The 25535-nt window shown below is 43.3% G+C and overlaps 1 long non-coding RNA gene across 2 annotated transcripts in view; it reads left to right on the top strand.

Annotated features, from left to right (window-relative positions):
- Positions 1–25535, top strand: part of LOC119950213 — an 81626-nt gene that overhangs the window by 3569 nt on the left and 52522 nt on the right. The window contains exons 1-2 of one of the 2 annotated variants that reach the window (XR_005457341.1): positions 6193–6255; positions 8752–8883. This is a non-coding gene — a long non-coding RNA (uncharacterized LOC119950213). Of the gene's footprint in view, positions 1–6192; positions 6256–8751; positions 8884–25535 lie in introns of those variants that run through there. The other variant, XR_005457340.1, reaches the window with a different exon arrangement.

Below are 25535 nucleotides of genomic sequence, written 5' to 3'. Positions count from 1 at the left end.
ACAATCACATCCGAGAACATCACGACCCTATGGGACTGAGAAGGGCAATCGGCCGATAATAAAAAGAGCACTTGTTGCACGTGAGCTAGCCAGATGCGGAGTCGACGTTGCCTGACGGAGCATAACAAGGTTTCCTGCTGAAAGGTATCTCACGGAAATAAGTGCTGATTCCTTCTCTGAATGAAGTCTCCCACGTGTGTAGTGTTTGCAATCAGACCATCACTTGCCTCCAACCTTCCTAATCTGCCACTCAATCGTAAATTCCTTAAGGGCAGGGACCTGGTCTCTCCCCCTTCTAGGCTGTGAGCCCACTGTTGGGTAGGGACTGTCTCTATATGTTGCCAGCTTGTACTTCCCAAGCGCTTAGTACAGTGCTCTGCACACAGTAAGCGCTCAATAAATACGATTGATTGATTATTTTTAATGCCTGCTCCTAAGCACAAGGACAATGCTCCGCTTATAGCAGGTGCTCAATAAATACTGTTGCTGGGGCTGATAAAGCTGCCCAGAGGTATTAGTGAGCATCTAACGACCCTGAATTTACCTCTCAAGTGGAAGTGCTTGTGCCACAATTGTCTGCCTATGGCCCCTCCCCCGCCCGTAATTAACATTAATGAGGGGGAAAGAAAAAAATAGATTCTATAGGTTGTGGACAGACTCATCGCCAAAATACCAGCATCTTAGCAAATGATTCTTAGGGAAGATTAAAATGTACCTGTGGGTGGTGATGCTGAAATGAGGAGAAAAGGCATTGTATAACATGAGATTGGTAAATTAAACAGCAATGGCCTTTCAGTGTCCAGGTGTAGAATGTACCAAATACCTTGCAATCACCAACGTAGCTTTTCATTTACTAAATAGGATACACTCAAGGCCCAGATAGGGGCATCTTATTCATCGTATCATTGTCTGACAGTAAGACCTGAAGGAAGTTTGTTTTGCTGTAGCAACATGTAGTGAGTGCTAGTCTGATCATCACCTGACAGCTTCTAAATTTTCACTAATGAAAAAACTCACACATCACGAAGTGGCGTCCAAACTACCCAGAAGACCCAATGTCAGACTCCCGGAGAAGGAGTCACATGCAAGGAACTCAGCAGAGGCAGTGGTGTAACTCTAACTCTTTTAGAACAATAATCTTTTCCTGCTTCTACCAGTGTGATCAATGATTGGGTGACTTCTGGGCAGCCTTCAAGACAACGGGTTCTCCCAGGAGAGAACAGCAGCATTGGTTTGCTGACTCTGAGTTGAGGAGTGGACAGAGTACGGGCCTGGGAGTCAGAACTTCACAGGTTCTAATTCCCGCTCTGCCACTTATCTGCTGTGTGATCTAGGGCAAGCCACTTCCCTTCTCTGTGTCTCAGTTATTCATTCAATCCTATTTATTGAGTGCTTACTGTGTGCAGAGCACTGTACTAAGCGCTTGGGAAGTACAAGTCGGCAACATATAGAGACAGTCTCTATCCAACAACAGGCTCAGTCTTCTCATCTGTAAAATGGGAATTGAGACTGTGAGCCCCACATGGGACAGGGACTGTGTCCAACCCGATTTGCTTGTATCCACCCCAGTGCTTAGTACAGTGCCTGGCACATAGTAAATGCTTAACAAATACCATTATTATTAGTATTAGCCTCATAACCCTTGCAAAAGGGATGCTTACTGAAGCTTACATCATTTAAGCTTGGCAACCCAGCACTTGTTCGGTTAGGACTGTAGAATGGAAAAAGTGTTGGGATGCCAAGATTGAAGCGATCCAAGGCTCTGCAGACTGACACCAGACAAAAGAATTCTGGGCATCCCTGAAGAGCATGAGTGGGCCCACCCCAGCATCACTGAAGATATGAGATGGCTCCACCCTCGTCGGAGGGAGAAGAAATCTTAAGGAAGTCTCCCTACCACCCCTGTGGATGATGCTCTGCAGAGAGAAGCTCACCTACCAACACTTGAAGATGCGGTTCTTGCTGAGGTCTCTGATGCAGCGAGAGCCATGAAGGATGACAAAGCTCCAGAATCTGCCGGTAAACTGAATCGAGAAGGTTAGGGTTCGTCCTATGGGAGGCTCAAATAGGGAGTGGGGCACCAGCTTGGTGTCATCCTGATGGTGACCTGTTAAAGCCACATTCTTCCTCCTGCATCTTAGCACACACCTCTCCACTCCTCATAAACCTTCACTGCCTTCCCATTTCCCTCTCCATCAAACAAAAATCCTCACAATTGGCTTCAGTGCTCTCTGCCAACTCTCCCCATCTTAACATTTTTTTCCAGCTCCCTTCAACCACTGCTCAGCAGCTCACTTCTCTGTTCCTCTCAAACTAACCTTCTAACTGTACCTCGCTCTTGACTCTCCCTCCTCTGCCCCCTCACTCACACCATTTCTCTAACTCGGAAGAGCCTCCCCCATCGTGATCCAAAAGACCACAGCTCTCCCTACCGAACGCTCCCCAAACCCTACTCTTTCAAGAAGCTTCCTCGAGTCTTCTCCAAGTAGTTTCAGCCCAGCAACAACCTCCACCTGCTATTACTTTTTGTCCTCCTTCAGCACTTGTGTGTATGGGTACGATCAATCTTACAGTTAATTACTCTGATTATTTGCAAATATTTATACGTGTGTTATCTCAGTAGAATGTAAGCTCATGGTGAGCAGGAAATTTGCCTTGTGGTTTTGTTGTACTCTCTGGAGCGCTTAGTACAGTGCACTGCACCCAGAAGGACCTCAGTAAATACCATTGCTACGGTTACCACGGTTCGTAAATAATTTGTCTGCCTGTCTCCCCATTATATTTTCAGCCCTTTGAAAGCAGGCACTGTGTCTTTTGCTTCTGGTGTTATCTCTGCACACGGTAGTAGCTCAATAAATACCATTGATTGATCGATATTCAGTCCAAACTGAAGGACTCTAAGGCAGTTGTAGTGTCCTACCTTCTTTATGAATGTGAGACTTAGATCTCCCACAGACATCCCATATGATCTTTAGAGCAGTCCCATGGTAAGCTGAAACAGAGTAGCCATAAACTGGAAGAACAGAAGAAATGATTTAAAGACACAGTGAAGCAAAAATCAGTTCCACCACTGATTGCAATATTTAACATCAAGTAGCAAGACAGGGTCATGAACAATGAGGTCTCAGAACCACCAGCATCAAAGCAATGCTTGTCACATCACACCTTGCTGGCAGGGCATTTGATGAGAGTGGCTGACAGCAAGATGTCCAGACAATTGCTTTACGGTGAGCTGGAATGGACTAATCGTAGAAAAGGATGGCAGGGAGAAAAAACACTTTAAAGACACAGTGAAGCAAAACCTCAGACTGCTCTAGCATAGCGATGAACAGCTGGGAGAAAGCAATGGAAGGCAGATCTGTTTGTTTTTCAGATGTCCAACATGGGGTAAGTGTCTTGAAGCAAAGGCTTTGGGAAGATCATGCCACCAAGAAGGAGAAATGAAAAGGACATTAAGTAGTGTGAGAAACAAATGCAATAGTGCAGCAAAGTGTAATCTTTACGTGGACACGACATGGAAGGAAATGTCAGTCACTCATTGAATTTATCAAACGCAGACATGAGTAAAAGCTCACCAGCAGTAGTGATGTTGTAATTCAGTCAGGGGTATTTATGGGATGCTTATTGTGTGCAGAACACTGCACTAAGTGCTTGGGAGAGTACAATACAACAGATATCATCTCTGCTCATAAATTTGGAGTCTAGAGTTCTAATCTCAGTTCCACCACTTGTCTGCTGCATGACCTTGGGCAAGTGAGTTAACTTCTCTGTGCCGGTTACCTCATCTGTAAAACAATTCATTCATTCAGTTGTATTTGTTAAATGCTTATTGTGTGCAGAGCACATAACTAAGCACTTGGGAAAGTACAATATAACAGTAAAGAGTGGTAATCCCTGCCCACAACAAACTCACAGTCCGTGGCTGGGGGGTGGGGGGAAGGGGAACAGACATCAGTACAAATAAATAAAGTTACAGATATATACATAAGTGTTGTAGGGCTGGGAGAGGGGGGAAGGGCAAAGGGAGCAAGTCAGGGTGACCCAGAAGGGAGAGGGAGATGAGGAAAAGTTACCTCATCTGTAAAATGAGAATTGAGACTGTGAGCCCCACGTGGAACAGGGACTGTGTCTAACCCGATTTGCTTGTATCTACCCCAGCACTTAGTAAGTGCTTGACAAATACCATTTTCGCCCTCTAGATTGTAAGATCACTGTTGGCAGGGAATGTCACTGTTTATTGTGGTACTTTCCCAAGTGCTTAGTTCTGTGCTCTGCACAGAGTAAGTGCTCAATAAATAAGACTGAATGAATGAACTGAAGTCACCAGCTCCAGGTTCTGTGAGTAGTTGCTGTAATCAGAAAGATGGTAGTGATCAGCAGCAGGAGCATTAGGGCATGCAAATGTATTCAGGTTAATGCTGTGGTTACATTTTTTTTTGAAACAGCAGTGTTCTACATAACAATGAATTGCAGGATGTTCCATGGGACACAATTCGCAACTATTAATGAGATATAAACATGGGGAAAATAAGTGTAAATCTATTGGTTTTAATAGCACAGAGCTCATTGTGGGCAGAGAGTGTGTCTGTTTATTGTTAAATTGTACTTTTCCAAGCGCTTAGTACTGTGCTCTGCACACAGTAAGCTCTCAATAAATAGGACTGAATGAATGAATGAATAAGGATGTGAATGATAAATTTTTTTAAATGGTATTTAAGTGCTTACTTTGCCTTAGGCACTGTACTAAGCACTTGGGGTAGATAGAAGCTAATCAGGTTGGCCACAGTCCCTGTCCCATGTGGGGCTCACAGTCTTAATCACCATTTTACAGATGAGATAACTGAGGCCCAGAGACGTGAAGTGACTTGCCCAAGACCACACAGCAGGCAAGTAGACTGCCCTCTCCCCATCCCCTTCTCCACCTCTAGCAGCTACTACCATAAACACAATCATCTGTTGCTGCAGCCACTGCCCAGTAGCAGCAGCAGAAACGTGTGCTCATAGAAGTGGGCTTCCAGAAATCCAAGTGTCCTCACTATCATAGCAGTGGGGAAAGAATCAGGGCAGCAAGATCATACCCTATTAGAAGTACACATTGGTGGCAGCCACATTCACTACCAGGCTGTAATTGCAGTTATAGTGATCACTCATCAGACTTAGACTCGCTTTCTGAGTTGAGGGTGCCATAGTTGGTAGACATGTTCCCTGCCCATGACGAGCTTACAGTCCAGAGGGCCAAGTGGTTTTCTAGGTCTTCCTGATCCTGACTGGGTTCAGCTCAGGGTCAGCCCAACCCAGCCCCACACTCCTGGGACTTCAGGATTCATTCATTCAATCAATCGTATTTTTTGAGTGCTTACTGTGTGCAGAACACTGTACTAAGCGCTGATCCACAGACCAGGTTGGGCTTGGCCTTCAGAGGCTTCTATCATCATCAACAATAGTATTTATTGCATGCTTACTCTATGTGGAGCACTGTACTAAGAGCTCAGGGGAGTACAATACCAACCTGTCCTCCAGAGCCCAGAAGGAACAACACCTATTTTGAAACCTCCCTCTATATTCTCTCTTTGGATTGAGGAGAGCACCACTGGCTAAGAAGCTGATGGCTTCCATGGCCCTTGGCAACAAAGTTCTCAACTAATCAATCACATTTATTGAGTACCTACTGTGTGCAGAGCCTTGTGTGAGGTGCTGGGGAGAGAACACTATGACAGTCGGTAGACACGTTCCCTGCCCACAGCGAGCTCACAGTCTAGAGGAGAAGACAGATGTTAATATAAGTAAAATATGAATATGTCTATAAGTGCTGTGGGGCTGAGGGGAGGGGTGAATAAAGGGAGCAAATCCAAGTGCAATGGCAATGCAGAAGAGACTGGGAGAAAAGGAAATGAGGGCTTAGGGAAGGCCTGCTTGGAGGAGATGTTTATCTCATGTGTTTATCCAAGAAGCTGTATGCAGGAGTCATTGTAGGTAAGTTGCCACTGCATACCAGATTGGGGGTTCAGCATTCCGCACTTAGTCCAAGCACTGTGGGCTTCTATGATGTAGTTGTGTTCCAGAGCAGAGCTCCTGGGCAGTGTTCCCGTATCATTTTTTCCTGCTAGGGTTAATCTCTAGAGTATTCACATATGCAGGCTTACTAACAGACCTCTACAGAAGGCAGAATTGGGCTCATTACTACTTTAGCATCAGACTAAATAACTCAATATCATACTGTAAAACTAAGACGTATTTTCTCCTTTTCCTTGCTTGGTGAGTATGCTGTTTTCTGCATCCCCTAGTGGAGAGCTAAATTGCCTCTTCAACTTTGCCACCTGCTTGCATTCTGCACAGAATGGTACCTATCATTATCTAGGTCCAATTACATTATTTAAATTTTTTACAAAAGTGTTTTCCTAAATCGCATTAAGTGTTTTGCATAGCATTTTTCTTTGCACTGAATGGAATAGGTCAGAACTTCAGTGCTGTATTGAAGTAGCAAAAAAAAAAAACCAAAACAAAAAAGCAAGAAAATGAAGAACAATCTGGCTGTACAACCTGAGTGATCTATTTTGTCCCTGCAGGAAATGACGAGTGAACGGGATCTGGAAACATAGTGATGACTTTTAAGTGCTTAATATGTGAGGCACTTTACTAAGCAGTGGGGTAGATACAAGCTAATCAGGTTGGACACAGTCCATGTCCCATCTTGAGCTCCCAGTGTTCATCCCCATTTTACAGATGAGGTAACTGAGGCACAGGGAAGTGAAGTGACTTGCCCAAGGTCTCACAGCACACAAGTGGCAGAGCTGAGATTAGAACCCAGGTCCTTCTGATTCCCAGGCCCATGCTCTATCCACTAGGCCACAGTTAATTTTGGCTTTTAAAAGTTCCTAATAGGAACTAGTAGAGAAGCAGCATGGTTTGGTGGAAAGAGCACGGGCTTGGGAGTCAGAGGTCATGGGTTCTAATCCCGGCTCTGCCACTTATCAGCTGTGTGGCTCTGGGCAAGTCACTTCACTTCTGGGGGCCTCAGTTACCTCATCTGTAAAATGGGGATTAAGACTTTAAACCCCACGTGGGACAACCTGATTACCTTGCATCTACCCCAGTGCTTAGAACAGTGCTTGACACATAGTAAGCGCTTAACAAATGCCATCATTAGTATTCAGAATTGACGTTAAAAGAAATAGATTGGGTGTGAGAAGACCACTCCCTGAACTCTCTACCTTTACATTTATGCAGCCTTTCCCGATAAGTTTAAAAACTAAAACCCTTAGGTCCTTTCTATCATTGATGTCCCTGGTGGCACCAAGCATCAGAAGCCTGTAAAAGTACAAAACCATTGCTGTGAAGCATGTTTTTCATTTTGATAAAAGTCTTCCTTCCCTCACAGCATCCTTCCTTTCAGGCCCTTGGCCTGGGCTAATTTCCCTGGCCGCTGTATTAATGATTGAAAGCATGTTCCATAGCAAACACTTTATTTTTCCATTTTGCTTTCCCGCTGGTTTATTTTAGCTATATGACCAATAAACAGAGAATGTGCTCCTAAAAGGTATGTCTCTGAAAAGGTCTCTTCTCTGTTCAAGCTTTTCTTTTCCAGCACTCGATACAGTGCTTTGCACACAGTAAAAAGTTGATAAATATTACTACTACTACTACCACTTGGGCTCCCTGCAAACTCAAATGCAATCGGAAACTCCCAAACTCAAGGATAATTGTCCTATCTTCCACCTTCACTTCCAAAATAGGCTCTCCCATTTCCTGAACCTCTGACTCTTTCAGCAGGTTACAGCTCCTCTTCACAGTTTCATCTTTCTGTTTTTATTTCTGGGTCAATCAGTCTGCCTTACTTGTCCTCGACTGTGAAACCACCTCCCAGAGAAAACTCCTCGGAACACCCCAAAACAGTTGGAAATTCATTAACATTAAGAGAGAGGGAACTACTGCGAGGCCAAAGGCCCTTTGGCAGGGTGATGGGAGGTGTGAAAACATTACGGCTTAATAAAGGTGGAGAGAGGCAGAGCACCAAATTATTCATATAAAGCAGAATTGATGGCAATTACTGTATAAAATTGGAGGATTATGCAGCCAGCTCTAAACTGAGATAGAAAGCTGGCCCTCATGAAGTTGTAACCAAATCCTAAGAGCAACATTAGGGCTAAGACTCAGAATAGGAGCAATGGTATCTTATGAGGACTGAAGGTTACATTCAATCAGTCCTCCCAAACATAGATACAGCAAGGACATCTCATCCAGGCAAAGCATAAGGTATTCAATTAAAGTATTCTCTGAAACCAAACAAACTGAACTAAATGCATAGGCCCATTTTTAATGTCAATACTGATCATTTTATCAATAACTTGATCGTGTTGATCTACCCCAGCGCTTAGTACAGTGCCTGGCACCTAGTAAGTGCTCAATAAATACTATTTAAAAAATACTGGTGATTTCCATTTCATGTCAGTAGCTTTCAGAATTTTAATTCCACAGTGGGACAAACATACAAGGAAGCCACATTTCTCTTTAGCAATCTCCAATAACAATCAAAAGAGAGCAGAGAAATAATATTGTTTCTTTCCCAAAGATAATATTTTTCACTCTAAGAAATCTATAGGGTCACTATTTTCTGCTTTCCCTTTCCATGGCTTGGCCCTTATGAAGCTATACCCCACCTGATTGCCTTGTATCTACCCCAGCGCCTAGTACAGTGCCTGGCACATGGTAAGCACTTAACACCATAACAAAAAAAAAATATTTTCCTCACAGAACATCTCTGAAGTCCTCACTGAAAGCAGAGCACCAACCCTTGCTGTGTTTCCTGATTGACCCCAGAGCAGTCTAAGGCTGGTTACTGGTTCATCACATCTCTTCTAGCGACTGAATAAACTCCGCAATTTGGTAAGTAATGGGCAGTGAGGTTCTTGAAATGCAGGAAAAGTATTCCATTCCAATCAGTCAATCAATTGTATTTATTGTGCGCTTACTGTGTGCAGAGCACTGTACTATTCCAGTCCTCCTATTCTTCAAAGGCAGCTGCCTACAAAGATGTCAATCACAGTTGACACTTTCATCAGAGAAGCTAAGGGTGAATAAAGAATGTTGATTGAACTCTCCTCCCACTAAAGAGGCTTTCTTAAGGATCAGGGGATGGGGGAAGGAGGAAGAGGGAAGCACTGATATTTCTCCTGCTGTGCCACTTCTGTAGAATTCTTTTCTCCTTGTATACAGGACAAAAAGAAGAGTCTTTCAGGAAAATATCCTGAAAAATCTCAGACCTGATTCTATGGTGCCATTGAAGGTTTTGTGCTTTTCTTATTCACAGTGTATTTAAATACTTTCTTTAGCCAGTCTACAAAGTGGGCCTGACAGCCAAGAAGCCTGGTTTCTGATCTAACAATCTGATGCTGATTCAGGTAATATCAGGCATTGTTAAATTGTTTTCCTCCTTTTCACCATCAATTAAAACACAGCAGTGAGCAAATTGCAAGCATTAGCATTAGCAGAGTGGCCTTTATGAGAATCTACCAGGCTCATGGCAATGAGCACTGTGCTAGGCCACATGTTCTTTTTTGACAAGCCCAGGGAAATAACTATTTTACAAGGAATTACCCTCAGGAAAGATGTTTTGTTTGCATGTTTGGGGGCTAGCATAAGGAAGAAAATACAGTACACCAAATAGGCCCAGAGTTTTACAGAATTTCTCTGATATATGTCTATAAAACTAGAAGGACCGTCAGAGGAAGTGTTGAAATATGCACTGGACACAGAAGCTTTGGCAGAGCTGTGTGTACTTGAAGTACTTCAGCTTTTAAGTTCCCCAAAGGTGTGACAGCGAGGCGGAGACTGTTCTATAGCAGGGTGGCTTCAAGAGGTCTGCAACATCTTTGTCGTGTTAGGGTAACCGCAGTTTTGCTTCCATGCACCCAGGGAGCCCAATGGGGCTCCTCAGTGAGGCCGTAGGAGGAAAGATTCCCCACTTAGCTTGGGTCTTAGTGGAAACTGCATCTTAACATGCTCTCAGGGTTCCAGGGTATAGGGCTAGGACTAGTATTCCCCATGTACTTCCAACAGAGATTGGTGATTTTTAGGATAATAATTCCTAATTAATTAATAATGGTATTGGTTAAGCACTTAATGTGGGCCAGACACTATACTAAGCGCTGGGGTCAGTACACAATAATCAGGTCAGACACTGTACCTGCCACACAAAGGGCTCCCAGTTGAACTGGGAGGGAGAAGAGGTATTTGATCCCTATTTTCACTCACTCATATTGATTGAGTCCTTACCCTGTGCAGAGTACTGTACTAAGTGCTTGGGAGAGTACAGTAACACAGTATAACAGAGTTGGTAGATCCATTCCCTGTCCACAAAGAGCTTACAGTCTAGGGGGGGAGACCGATATTAATATAGATAAATTAATTATGGATAGGTACATGAGTGCTGTGGAGCTGAATGAGAGTGTGAGTAAAGGGAACGAGAGAAAAGGAAATGAGGGCTTAGTCAGGGAAGGCCTCTTGGAGACGTGCCTTCAATAAGCCTTTGAATAAGAATAATAATATTGGCATTTATTAAGCATTTACTATGTGCAAAGCACTGTTCTAAGCGCTGGGGAGGTTACAAGGTGATCAGGTTGTCCCACGTGGGGCTCACAGTCTCAATCCCCATTTTACAGATGAGGTCACTGAGGCCCAGAGAAGTTAAGTGACTTGCCCAAAGTCACACAGCTGATAATTGGTGGGGCCGGAATTTGAGCCCTTGACCTGACTCCAAAGCCCAGGCTCCTTCCACTGAGCCACGCTGCTTCTCTTCTTCTTCTAGTAGACAGAACCCAGGCCTGGGAGTCAGAAGGACCTGGCTTCTAATCCTGGCTTTGAAGAGGGGGAGAGTAATTGTCTGTCAGATAAGAAAGAGGCTGTTCCAGGCCAGAGGCAGGGAGTGGGCAAGCGGTCAGCGATGAGCTAGTCGAGATTGAGGTACCATGAGTAGCTTGGCATTGAAGGAGCGAAGTGTGCAGGCTGTGTTTTCACAGATTTTACAGATGAGGAGTTGAAGCACAGAGAAGTGTTGTGACTTGCCCAAGTTCATGCAGGAGGCGAGTAGCGGAGCTGGAATTAGAACCCAGCTCCTTAACTCCCAGGCCTGCGCTCTTCCCATTATTCATTCAATCGTATTTATTGAGCACTTACTATGTGCAGAGCACTGTACTAAGTGCTTGCCATGCTGCTTCCCTTGTGGGCAGAGATCATGTCTACCAACTCAATTGTATTCTCCCAAGCACCTAGTACAGTGCTTGGCACACAGTAGGCACGCAATAAACGCTTCAAGGCTCGCCATCGGTTTCGGAGTATTCAGTCAGTCCTCTCATTCCTCTCCCACTACAACCCAGTCCTCACACTTGATGCTAATGGAACTGCTGAAAGAGCTGGATGTGATGACTGTGTGTGCTCTGAGTCTGGCAGCCATAGAGACTCCCGGTTTCTAGCACCAGGGTCCTAGCATCCAAGACAGTTTACAATAGGGATAGTTACTCTTTTGGAGATGCCAGGCTAGTGCATCCTTGTTGCCTCCATCCTGTGATGAGAAAAGCAGCATGGCCTAGTGGCTAGAGCATGGACCCGGGAGTCGGAACGTCAGGGCTTCAAATCACTGCTCTGCCACTTGTCTGCGGTGTGACCTTGGGCAAGTTACTTCACTTCTCTGTGCCTCAGTCACCTAATCTATAAAATGGGGATTAAGATTGTGAGCCTCGTGGGGGACAAGGACCATGCCCAACCTGATTAACTTGTATCAATCCCAGCACTTAGTACAGAGCCTGGCACATAGTAAGTGCTTAACAAATTCCACAATTATTATTGCTATTATTGGATCTGGGACCCCCAGAAAATGTAAGAAGCACCTGGGGTTCAGTTCACATATGCTAAGGGCTGGCTGCTGAGATATGGAAAAAATGGCAAATGCCCCACTCCCTCCCTTCGATGACGGTTCTCCAAATTTGTAGGTTACACACACAGAGTTTACTCAGCCACCTCTTGGGATAGAAACAGGTAATCCAGTATTTACTTAATTATTTATTTATACCCTCCTTCAGCATCAATATGTACATGTGTGATCGATTGTACAATCAATTTATTTGATACCTCTTTATTCTGAACATCAGCTTCCCACATATGTTCCACTCAGACATAAAACAGCACCTCTAGCTTCCTATGTACTAGACCTTTGGACACCTAACCTGACCCTTCTCTTCCCGTGGATCTGGGATTCCTCCCCACTTTCTGAGCTCCCTCCTTCTTGCTCAATTTCTCTCTTGTAATAGACTGAGCTCCATCTGACCAGGTGAGTGATTAACTTCTAGAAGCTTCTAGAAGTTCTAGGGTTTGGGGGCCTTTCTCCCTTACCAATATGTGAGGGCTATCCTGTTGGATCATCAAAAGCAGCTATGACCTTTGAAGTACAACGGTTACAGGAAAAGCGCAAAGAACAACATCAAGGCCTTTCTTATTGTTAGAAAAATATTTGACACCTTTAACAGAGAGAGCAAGAGAGAGAGTGAGAGAGTTGTGGAAATTGCTAATTCACCAAAGTCCTTAGTTTACTCCACAGTGGTATGGTCGGTTAAATTAGAGTTGAAGGTTCCCTGTCTGACCTTTTTCCTGTCACTGTCAGAGAGAAGCAGGGTTGTGTGGCAGGTCCAGGCCTTTTGGAGAAACAGCGTGACTTAGTGGCAAGAGCCCGGACTTGGGGTCAGAGGACGTGGGTTCTAATCCTGGCTCTGCCACTTGTGTGTTGTATGATCTTGGGCAAGCCACTTAACTTCTCTGTGCCTCAGTGACCTCATCTGTAAATTGAGGATGAAGACTATGAGCCCCATGTAGGATGACCTGATTACCTTGTATCTCTCCCAGCGCTTAGAACAGGGCTTGGCACATAGTAAGCACTTAAATACCATGATTATTATCATTATTATTCCAACTATCTTATACTACGTGCTTGTAGAAGCAATGAGGGAATCTGGAAGCGGGGGTCAGAATATGCTTCCAATTTGCTGCAAGACCCTTCAAACTCAGTGGGGCTATGAGCATCATCGAAAGTCAGATGCATGTGACTGTGCCCTTGAGGGACAAACACAAGAAGACATGAGAATCATTATCAATCAATGATATTTACTGAGCACTTACTGTGTTCAGAGCACTGTAGTAAACTCTTTAAAAAGTAGCTTGAATTGTACTTTCCAAGTGCTTAGTACAGTGCTGTGCACACAGTGAGTGCTCAATAAATATGAATGAATGAATGAGCACCTAGGCTTAGTGGAAAGAGCATGGGCTTTGGAGTCAGAGGACCTGGGTTCTAATCCTGTCTCATTCACTTGCCTGCTATGGGACCTTAGACAAGTCCCTTAACTTTTGTGTACCTCAGTTTCCTCATCTGTAAAGTGGGAATTCAATCCCTGTTCTCCCTCCTACTTACACTGAGCCCCATGTGGGGCAGGGACTGTGACCAATAGGATTATCTCATATCTACCCCAGTGCTTAGAACAGCACATGACATATAGTAAGTGTTTATCAAATGCCACAATTAATATTTATATTATTAGTATTATCATTACAATTCAGTTGAGTTGGCAGATAAGTTCCCTGCCCATGAGGAGCTTACAGTCTAGAAGAGGAGACAAATTAATATGAACAAGTAAACTATGAATATATACATAAGTGTTGTGGGGGGCGGGGTGAATATCAAGTGATTAGAGGGTAAAGATCCAAGTGCATAGGTGACACAGAAGGGAGGGAAGGGTATAGGGAAAATGAGGGTTTAGTTGGGGAAGGCTTCTTGGAGGAGGTGTGATTTTAATAAAGCTTTGAAGGTGGGGAAAGTGATGGTTTGGTGTATATGAAGGAGGAAGGAGTTTCAGGCCAGAGGGAGGATGTGGGCAAGGGGTTGGTGGTGAGATAGATGAGATCGTGGTACTGTGAGTAGGCTGGTATTGGAGGGGCAAAGTCTGCGGGTTGGGTTGTAGTAGGAAATCAGTGAGGTAAAATAGGAGGGGGCAAGCTGATTGAGTGCTTTCAAGCCTATGGTAAGGAGATTCTGTTTGATGTGGAGGTGAATGGGCAGCCATTGGAGGTTCTTGAGGAGTGGGAAGATGTGACCTGAGCATTTTTTAGAAAAATGATCAGGGCAGCAGAGTGAAGTAAGAACTGGAGTTGGGAGAGACTGGAGGCAGGGAGGTCAGCAAGGAGACTGATGCAGTAGTCAAGGCGGGATATGAGTGCTTGGATCAGCATAGTAGCAGTTCGGAAGGAGAGGAAAAGATGGATGTTAGCCATGTTGTGAAGGTAGAACCAACAGAATTTGGTGACAGATTGAAGATGTGGGTTGAATGAGAGAGATGAGTCGAGGATGAGAGAGGGAAATTGCTTTGCAGATTTGGCACAGTGCCGTGGACTGACTAGAAATCTGAAGAAAGTCAAAGTTTTGCACCATGCTAAATGTAAACTCTGATCATATAGCAGCTTCACTACTATATGAGCCTTCTTTCTGGTCTCCCTACTTCCAGCCTCTCCCCTGTCCAGTCTATGCTATACGAATCATCACGGAACATAACTATGCCTAACCAAATGCACAGAGTTGCCTTGATATACATTATCTTCCTAGTATTAGCCCCAAGCTTTTCAGGAGCAAGTGATAAAAATTTCTGCAGCTCTGTATTTCATACAATAAATTCTAGTCACTTTTCTTCCAGTTGAAAGCAATCTGGAACAAAGGGCAACACTATAGCAGGGTTAATCTGTTTTCCTGCTGTTAAGAAAAGACACTGTCTATGGGAATGACTGTGTGTAGTGACCTGCAAAAAACCAAACAAGTTCTTGCTTTTTCTTTTCTTTTTTTTTCTGGAGCAATGTGGCTAATGGCAATGATTCAGTGTACTTCCCAGCAAAGAGGAACCAAGTTTTTGAAGTCTCAGTGGTTTGTGTGGATCCATGAAAAATATCTCTGGTCATTGAATATCCAGGGACTCTTTCCTAACTAGGTGTTCCCGATCTGCAATATCATTCTTGCCAGCCCTGTGCAGCAAAATTCTCCGACTACAGGCTGAGGCTTTGGAGTTAAGCTTCTATTTCCACCTTTCTGGTGAATTTCCAAACTTCCGATCATCTTTATCAGCTCAGTGCTGTGCTTGCTAAGACACTGTTGGGTAGGGACCCTTGTGAAAGGGGTAACGTTCAGACTAGCCCAAGGGTCATTCTCACCTGGGGCTCATTGTGTCTTTCTGTTATCTTGTACTCTCCCAAGCGCTTAGTACAGTGCTTTATACACAGTAAGCACACAATAAATATGATTGAATGAATCCCCAAGGACCAGCATGGGTCCTAAGGACCCCCATCACCTGGTGGAATATCCCCACATTGACCGCTCTGGACCAGGGCCAATGGAGGAGAGTTCTTGGTCACAGATTCCTGACTAGCCCTGCCTAGAGAAGAGTTTCTACATCAGGGATCCCTGAATCAGCAGCACTGGAGGAAGATGAGAGATAGTTTCTACACCATCTGTTCAAGCTGCTACTGGCCCACCTGGACCATCAGCAGCTGCAGGGTAATTGGGATTGTGCTGACTTGCTGGGGATTGTCTGAGACACAGGAGTGGGTATTTGAATGATTGTTTTAAGACTCATTAAGGCACCCTAATCTCAAATTAGGGATTGTGTATGTCTACTGAGGACTCCCGGTATCCATCAGGGTCAGAGAGGGGGATTGAGCTAAGTGTGAGGAGGAACTGCTGGCCTCAGCCCTTCCTGCCAAAAGGTAATGATACGAGGGCTCCGGGCTGTTAGTGGATGCCCATGCTGTAAGAATGTTGCTGCCAATAAATCAATCAATAGCATTTTTGAGCACCGACTGGGTGCAGAGCACTGTCCTAAGCGCTTGGGGAAAGTACAAGTGTTAGAAAGTGTGATCTCTGTCCTTAAGGAGCTTCCAACCTTCAGGTGCAACCCCAGAGACTATGGTGTGGGTCTGGACCAGGTAGGACAAGTTCAGGGTGTTTCCTTGAGAGGTCTGACCCAGGCCTAAACTGATTGTACGGAGACACAAGGGCTTTCTGGAGAGCCAGCATACCTGAGGTTCACTCATTCATTGAGTGCTTACTGTGTGCAGAGCACTGTACTAAGCACTTGGGAAGTACAATTAGGCAAAAGAGACAATCCCTGCCCACGACGGGCTCACATTGTCACAACACACTATTGCCACGGCTTGGTGTCTTGAATTTTCTATGACTATCAATGACTCATGCTCTCCCTAGCCAGTCAATCACATTTATTGAGCTCTTACTGTGTGCAGAGCACTGTACTAAGCACTTGGGAGAGTTCAATATAACAATAAATAGACACATTCCCTGCTCACAATGAGTTTACAGACTACAATCCCTAGTCCTGTCACTACGAAGACCCTTTCCTTCCTTTCCTGAACCTGAAGACCATATAATGGAGTTGCAAATAAGTGTATATCTACCAACTCTGTTATAGTGTGCTCTCCCAAGTGCTTAGTACAGTGCTCTGCACACAGTAAGTGCTCAATGAATACGATTAATTGATTGATAGATAAGCAAGTAGCGGGGCAGAGAAGGAGGAGAGGCAAGAGATCCATAAACTGAATAATCAGTTTGAATTGTCTTTATCAACTTTAGCAATATAAATTAAAATGTGCTATTTTCTTTCTATTCATGCCATCTAATTACAGATTGGGCTTTTTAAAGGACATTTTGTAGAACCCTTAATCAGTGAGCAGAATCAATGTGGGCAAAATATGAGTTTTACTTATTTGATATGGAACACTAATTTGAGAGCCTTTCAAACTACAGGCTGCAGTCTCTTTTGGAAACAGAAAAAATAAATTCAGGATTCTCAACCTACATATTGGCAAACTTCAACTGTAATTCTTTACACTAGTTCTGAGATAAATTTGAGACAAGTGATTCCAAAATTAGTAGGCCTACGTTTGCCATTCCATTCTCAAATTTAGCTTTCTGCCTGGTTACCTTTTCATTTCTCTTTTGATGTGGTGTAAGATTTACATCTTATTGAATGGAAAACTCTTTTTGGAAGAGTGACATTATCTAGAAGATAGAGCACAGTTATTTTAGGCTGAATCTGGTACATATGGATGAGAAGAATTAGGCCTCAAAAGAAACTAGACAAAACTTCACCATCTTGGCTTGGATGACAACAGAAACAGATCCATTTTAGGGGCAAAGAGTGGGTTTGGGGTCCTATTAATTGCCTGGATTATTTAGACTTTCAGGAGTTGCATTGTTATTCCTAAATAAATCCCCTCCACCTCTGTTAGTTTTCATCATTTTGGGCAGGGCTTATGCACCTTTCTTTCTGCTATCAGAAATGAAATCAGGTGATCCAGCTATGGACCAGATTTTATCAAAAATCTTCAGAGGTAGCAGCAGAAAATTAGTCTAAGATGGCTGTGGGCTGGGAGGGGGTCTTCATGAAATTAATAGGTCCTCATCAAATATTGTCTAGTACCTTATCCATAATATATACTGTGTGGGGATGGGTGGAGAGTGTTAAAATTAGTAGGCGGTCCTAGGTAGTCAGTTGTAGTTCAATGAATGCAAAGGGACTAAAATGGTGCCCAGTTGCTGCAGGCTTTTCAGAAAACATCAACTCTTCAATTTTTGCTCCCAAGTTTAAATTTAATGGTGTCCATTTGCAGATGGAACTTTTTCAAGCCTTAAGAGTCTGCATTAATTTTTGGAATGGGCATCTTGTGGCTTTTTGCCATCCATGAAATCTTGACAATTCAATCAAATCTTGGCTATCCAATAAAAAGGGTTATTTGGATAGAACATGGAACATCATTACCAGATATTAGCAAAATGAAAACCCACATAAAATGTCTTCAAGGTTGTACAGATAACATGGAGGAGAGCCTCTTCCATGGATTTACACAAGGCAGTGGGAAAATGTTCCCTATTCTTCACTACTCATGTGTACCTCCCATAAGCATTAGAATAGATATGCCATTAACATATATTTCAGCTGAGCATAAACCCACGCGATTCACATGCCAAACCCACACCTTTTTATGTTATTACTATCATGGTATTTCTTAAGCACTTTGTATGTGTCAAGCACTGTTCTGAGCACTGGGGTAGGTACAAGTGCTTAGTACAGTACTCTGCACACAGTATGGGCTTAATAAATACGATTGAATGAGTACAAGTTGATGAAGTCAGACCCAGTCCCTGTTCCATTTGGGGCTCACAGTCTAGGAGGGAATAAAATTTAATCCCCATTTTACATGAGGAAACCGAGGTGAGGAGAAATGAAGTGACTTGCCCAAGGTCACACAGCAGGCAATCATCAGAGCCAAGATTAGAACCTGGGTCCTCTGACTCCTTGGCCCATGGTCTTTCCATCAGGTCATGCTGCTCCTCAAAACATATATATCAGCCATTATTTACAGATATAAAACATCATTCAGTCATTCACTGAAAATTTGAAACTGTTGTGCCTTTGGTATGTTTACCCATAGACTTAAATGTTATGATTTTCCCCTACCCACTGCAGTATTTGTTTTCTTTTTTACTTAATCTGTGTATCTATTGATACACACATACATATGTGTGTGTGTGTGTGTGTATATACATATATGTATCTATAGCTATTTCTATATACATATAATATGTATATGTCCTAGTTTGAAGATGATACTACTGACAGGTTTTATTACTGTGTGCAAGTATATCTGATAAGACAGCTGCAAGAGAGCAGTGTCTCCCCTGTGTAAAGTTTGCCCTTTGCTGAACTGTCACATTTAAAGCCCACAGTGTATGGTGCTATTTTGGCTTCTCCCTCACTGTCTTGTGTTCTAACAGAATTACCCAATTTCTAATTGCTGTAAGCCAGGCTGGTCTGTTCTCTAATTCTGTCTCAGCATTGTTTTAGGTTTTGCTTAAAACCTTTAAAATGGTTTTTCTGTTCACTGTACTTATGGTTTCCCAATTTTTGCTCTCCCAAGAGCAGCTTTATGGGTACTCTGCTGTGATCTGTGGCCTTCCCAGACTGAGCCCCTTCCTTCCTCTCCCCCTCGTCCCCCTCTCCATCCCCCCATCTTACCTCCTTCCCTTCCCCACAGCACCTGTATATATGTTTGTACATATTTATTACTCTATTTATTTTACTTGTACCTATCTATTCTATTTATTTTATTTTGTTAGTATGTTTGGTTTTGTTCTGTCTCCCCCTTCTAGACTGTGAGCCCACTGTTGGGTAGGGACTGTCTCTATATGTTGCCAGCTTGTACTTCCCAAGTGCTTAGTACACTGCTCTGCACACAGTAAGCGCTCAATAAATATGATTGATTGATTGATTGATCTGTTCCCCTTATGTGGGTTGCCCAAAGAAGGTGTAATGCAACATACATTGCTTCAATGCTAGGGGGCTGATTGCACTTCAGGACTATGAATCAATCAATCAATCAATCATATTTATTGAGCACTTACTGTGTGCAGAGCACTGTACTAAGCGCTTGGGAAGTACAAGTTAGCAACATATAGAGACAGTCCCTACCCAACAGTGGGCTCACAGTCTAGAAGGGGGAGACAGAGAACAAAACTAAACATATTAACAAAATAAAATAAATAGGATATGTACAAGTTAAATAAATAAATAAATAGAGTAATAAATATGTACAAACATATATACATATATACAGGTGCTGTGGGGAAGGGAAGGAGGTAAGACGGGGGGATGGAGAGGGGACAAGGGGGAGAGGAAGGAGGGGGCTCAGTCTCAAACTAAATCTTCAGTTTGTTTTACAGATTGTTGCCATATTTTCATTGCCATTTGTCTGTCAATCGCCCCAAGAATACATTGGCTTCTTTGACTATCCTTTCATCATCAAAGTATGTGTTGCCTAGGTAGAAGAATTAAGTGACTTCAGTCAATTCCTGTAGCCAGTGGAGAATCTTGGTTGTGTGTAAGGGTTGTCAGGTGCTGCCTGCTACATAACCTTCATCTTCTTCAGGGTGATTGTCAGTCACTACTTTGCCGATCATGCATAGTGGTTCCTAGTCAACTGTGTGTTCTCTAGAGCAGAGTCATCAGTACATAGAAGTTTCTGAATGAGTGATTTAAGGATTTGGGATGATGTTCTTAACCTATTAAATGGAAAATGTTCCCCTGGGGATTGAAATTGTATTGTGACCCAAACCTCCAAGTTACTTGTTGCATCCTTAAGCATGGCTGAGTAGAACAGGTTGAATGAGTCTGGACCAAGATGCAGCCCTGCTTTTCTATGGTGGTGATGGGGAAAAGATCAGACAAGGACCCTCCAATTCTGATATGGTCAGGTACTTACACAAGGATTCCTTCAGGTTTCAAGGTAATGCTGTTGATGGCAAGTTTTCAACTGTAAAAGGTGTAGTTTTTACTGTAAGACAAGTGAAAATCCCTTTCCCATCTAGCAGGGGGTAAGAGTCTTCAACCACTCTAGGAATACAGGAGAAGGTTTACTTTGCTTGTCTTGGGATTTTGTTTGTTTAACCATGCACAGAAAGGGCCAAGTCAAGGTAACTTTATTAATACTGTGTTGAATGCTCCAGTGGTAGTCTGAATAGGAGCGTTGGTGGGGACAAAGTCATTTTTTAGAGGACTCAGCCAATCTCACCATCTAAAACCAACCTAGAAGGAGAAAGAAGCTTTGAAAGGATCTGATTACAGTTTTAAGTTGCTGTCGGTGAACTCCTACAAAACTCCTGAGGATTTCAAGCAAGATGATTCCACAGTCCACCGATTAAATTAAGTGTTTGTAGTTCACATGCTAATTTTAAAGGGAGAATGTGTACTTTCTCCTCTTTCTATATTGTTTCAAATTGCACTGGCCTGAGTATTTTCCCAGCTTCTTTCCTTTAGCTTTTTGTGCTCAACCACCTTCTATGGCCCATCGGGTCCTTATACTTTAGGATCATACTCACCAAAGCCAAAAATATATACACAAGATAATAAATAGGCTTTTATAGTCTTTAAATGCTCTGAATAAAAGCTGAGCTAGTGTATAAACCATAGTGACATTTATTGTAGCCAGAAATATTTCCCTTCTGCAATGAAGCAGAGATGAAATATGATATTGAAAAATGGGAAAAAAGAGCAACTATTGTAGATTGTAAGACTCCACAGCAGGAAGATACCGAAGGAAGTATATGGGAAATGGGAACTCCCAGCATTTGGAAAGTGCTGGGTACGTCACATTTTTTAGTCTTTTTTCCCTTGTGGTCCACATGATGATCTCCTCATATTGAATTGGTTGAGCAATGAGCACGGGGAAACAAGAAACAAAGATGATATGCACCCCCATTATTTCTCCAACAGCCTCTTCTTTTGCCTTCCTCCTTTCTCCTGATTAATATACTTAACCTTTATTTAATCTGCTTATGAGGTAGTTACTATAAAAAAGACCTGGTTCTGGCTCTAAAGCAGGGTGAGGAGAGAGGATAGAAACTGAAGGAGGGCAAAAGGAAGAGGGGAAAATGAGAACAGTCTCTGTAAATATCAGTATCAGCAAGAATTCCCTTCTGGTAAGTAGAATGGGTTTCATATGAAGCAGAAATCATTTCTGTCTTATTCTAGCCTGGAGTTAATGAAGCAAAAGATCCATCTTCAATGTGATGCATTGCTTCTTTCAAGGAACGTGGTGTCAAGGGGGCCTGCATCTTATGTTTTCATGTAAATGCTGTCATAGGTGGAGCTTTGAATGGAGAGAAAGCAGGGGCTAACTGGCCTCTTCTCCTCCAGTACTACATTGGGAAGATGGGGGGATTGCTGTGAAGGGTTCCCTGAAGGATTACCCATAAATAATAAAAATAATAATAATTATGGTATTTAAGCACTTACTCTGCAGCAGGCACTGTACTAAACGCTGGGGTGGATACAAGCAAATCAGGCTGGACACTGTCCCTGCCCCACGTGGGGCTCACAGTCTCAATCCCCATTTTACAGATGAGGTAACTGAGGCACAGAGAAGTGAAGTGACTTGTCCAAGGCCGCACAGCAGATAAGTGGCAGAGCCGGGAATAGAACCCATGACCTTCTGACTCCCAGGCCCATGCTCTATCCACTACACCATGCTGCTATGGACAGCCACCCTGTTATTTGGTGAAGATGTTTGCAGAGTCCTTTTCCATTCAATCTATTAAGGAAGATTATAGGCCAGAAAGATTTGCTTGTTTTTGTTTGTGCTTGCCTTGGAGAGTTTTCTCCTGATTAGAACGTAAGGCCTGAGAGCAGGGGTTGAACGTGCCCATTATGTGTTGGATGGAGACCTCAGGGGTCCAACAGGCATTTACCAATTGTAGCTGAGTCTTAATATGTGCAGCACAGTCAGTTACCCAGAATTCTTGGTGCTTTGGAGAACTGTACCCCAATCCAAATTTTCAGGCTTATGATGAAAAAATGGGTTAATGATGTCTCAGCCTCCACTTCACAGGTATTACAGAGGAACCAAACTCTTTCTTTGACCCAATTTCTGAAAGGTAGGTGGGATTTAACGCTCACTTTTAAAAAATGGTATTTAAGTGCATACAATGTGCTAGGCACTGTACTAAGTGCTGGGGTAGATAGAAGCTAATCAGGTTGGACACAGTCCATGTCCCACATGGGGCTCACAGTCTTCATCCCCCTTTTACAGATGAGGTGACTAAGGCACAGAGAAATGAGGAGGCTTGCCCAAGGTCACACAGTAGGCAACTGGCAGAACTGGGACTAGAATATAGGTCCTTCTGACTCCCAGGCCCGTGTTCTAACCACTAGTCCATGCTACTTCCCTAAGGAAGACCATGGTTCGGTATCTTATTCCATTTGTAATAGCCTGCTTGATACAGGGACACAGTGTGCTACATTATCCCCATATACATACCCCTCATGTATATCATTTGGCATATTCTCTTCAGCTATACTACATTTCTCTAGCAACCCTAGAATAGAACCTACTAGCCCCACAATGCCGGAAGGTAATTTTATCCTGTTCTATCTGGTAATCGCCTGAGTTAGCATTGTAGAGTGAATATCTGCAGGACTTGCAATGAAGGAATTGCTATTCTAAGGTTATGCAATTAAGCTGCAAATTTGCAAAAGGCAATTAGCTACCTAAACCCCATATTTCACAGTCAAGCAAGTTGTTTTATTCATCTTCCAATGAGATCTGTATGGTATTTTGATTAAATGAGTGGATAGAACAGCAGAAGTTTTCTGATTGCCCATTTATGAAAATGATGGAATTTCAATGGATCTAAGTGTTCATTCATTCAATTCATTCATTCAATTGCATTTATTGAGCACTTATTGTGTGCAGAACACTGTACTGAGTGCTTGGGCGAGTACAATATAACAATAAACAGAAACATTCTCCGCCCTCAGTGAGCTTACAGTCTAGAGGGACAGACCAACATTAATATCAATATATAAATTACAGATATTGTGTGGCTAGTCCCCTAGTGCTAACCTTCTCACTGTGCCTCAACTCTCCTGTCTCGCCACTGGCTCCTTGCCCATGTCCTGCCTGTGGTCTGGAATGCCCACCCTCCTCAAATCTGACAGACAATTACTCTCCCCCACTTAAAAGCCTTATTGAAGGCACATCTCCTCCAAGAGGCCTTCTCCCACTCCCTTCTGCATCATCCTGACTTGCTCCCTTTGTTCTTTCCCCCCTCTCAGCCCCAAAACGCTTATGTGTATATCTGTAATTTATTTATTTGTATCGATGTCTGACTTACCCCTCTAGACTATAAGCTCATTGTGGGCAGGGAATGTGTCCTTTTATTGTTGAATTTTACTTTGCCAAGCACTTACTACAGTGCTCCACACATAGTAAGCACTCAATATATGCGTTTGAATGAATAGTGTATCTTCTAATTGAAGGAAACACTTCTACTCATAAAAAATGTTTTGAAGATCAGTAAGGTAGTGTCTACAAAATGATTTGATGCCCTCAGACAAAAAGCTCTATAAAATACAGCATCACCACTAATGCTAATCCACCCCACTCTTTCACTCTCTAGGTTCCGAGAATGAAATGTGCATGGGAAAGTTACTCAGAAGGTCCTAGTGTGGACATTAGCTCAGTAATTTCATTATGAAATAACATCATCTTGAAGAAATCATTTCAGCATGAAATGATCTTAGAACCTGGTAAATTAAAAAAAAAGGAAATGAAAATTTAAAATTTCATGGGCCAGATAATGTGTTTGTGTCTTTTACAGCTTATAGGTAATATGCCGAAGCTCCTTTTCGTCTGTTGTTTTGTTAATTCCACTTTTCTCCCAGTAAGTGGATATTAACCGAGTTCTGGTGCCTCGTCTGCACTGACTTGCAACGTGACGTTGAATGAGTCATTTTTCCCCTCGGCTCCGTAGCTCATTTATCAACTGTGAGATGGGGATTTTGCTTGCCTCGTAGGAATGTTCCTATTGGGTTAATTAGCAAATATTGATGAAGCACTATGAAGCTACTGAACACTCTGAATGCCTGGTGTTGCTATTAGAACGAGGAAGAAAGGGCTCTCCTCTGCCTGCTAAAGTTCAAACTTCTGCTTCCAGTTTGGGACGAGGTCCTCTTGACCATGACAGATGAACTAATCATCATCATCATCAATCGTATTTATTGAGTGCTTACTGTGTGCAGAGCACTGTACTAAGCTCTTGGGAAGTAAATACGATTGATGAAGTACAAGTTGGCAACATATAGAGACAGTCCCTACCCAACAGTGGGCTCACAGTCTAAAAGGGGGAGTCACAGTCTAAAAGGGGGAGTGTCAGGATAGTTCTAGAAGGAGGGAAATAGTCACTTCCCTTGGGCTCCACTCTCACACCCAAATGTCACTTTTGATCCGATCAATCGTATTTATTTAGTGCTTACTATGTGCAGAGCTGTCTACAAGTGCAGTACCATAGAGCTGGTAAGCATGATCTCTGCTCTCAAGAAGCGTACAGTCTAGAAGGGGCACAGACAGTAAAATAAATTACAGGTGGGGGAAATGGCAGAGTGCAAGGTTGTGAGGTTGAGAGTAGGGTGTGTATCAAGTGCTTAAGGGGTTCCGATCAGAGTACAGAGTTGACGCAGAGGGGAGGGCAGGTAGGGGAAATGAGAGTTTAGTCAGGGAAGACCTCTTGGGTATCCTCCCTGACAACTCATGGTAAGCCTGATCCTTCCTTGACATCACGGAAAGGGCTAAAAATGTACCCGCCCCTCTTGGAATTGGCAGGGGCGGAGGGGACCCTCCCTTGGCCTCCTCTCCCTCCTCCTGGTTGGAATTTTTTGAGACGTGGTGTTCTTTGTAGTCACTGCTAAAGCAACTCCTTTAGCCTCTTGCAAAGACTCTCCATCTGCATACTCCTTCCATCAGCTCCACCTCTGTACCATCATAAGGCAGAGCATGTAGACTGGGAAAGGCACAGAATTAGTGGCCACCTGCAGGGCCATTCCTCTTATGTGCATAGTAAGGAGTGATTCTCCACTGAACAATCTGATGATCGTCTGTCTACCCCA

Source organism: Tachyglossus aculeatus, chromosome X1, assembly GCF_015852505.1.
Source record: "Tachyglossus aculeatus isolate mTacAcu1 chromosome X1, mTacAcu1.pri, whole genome shotgun sequence".
In the NCBI taxonomy this organism is placed as follows: Eukaryota; Metazoa; Chordata; class Mammalia; order Monotremata; family Tachyglossidae; genus Tachyglossus; species Tachyglossus aculeatus.
This window is presented reverse-complemented; position numbering and strand designations above follow the sequence as displayed.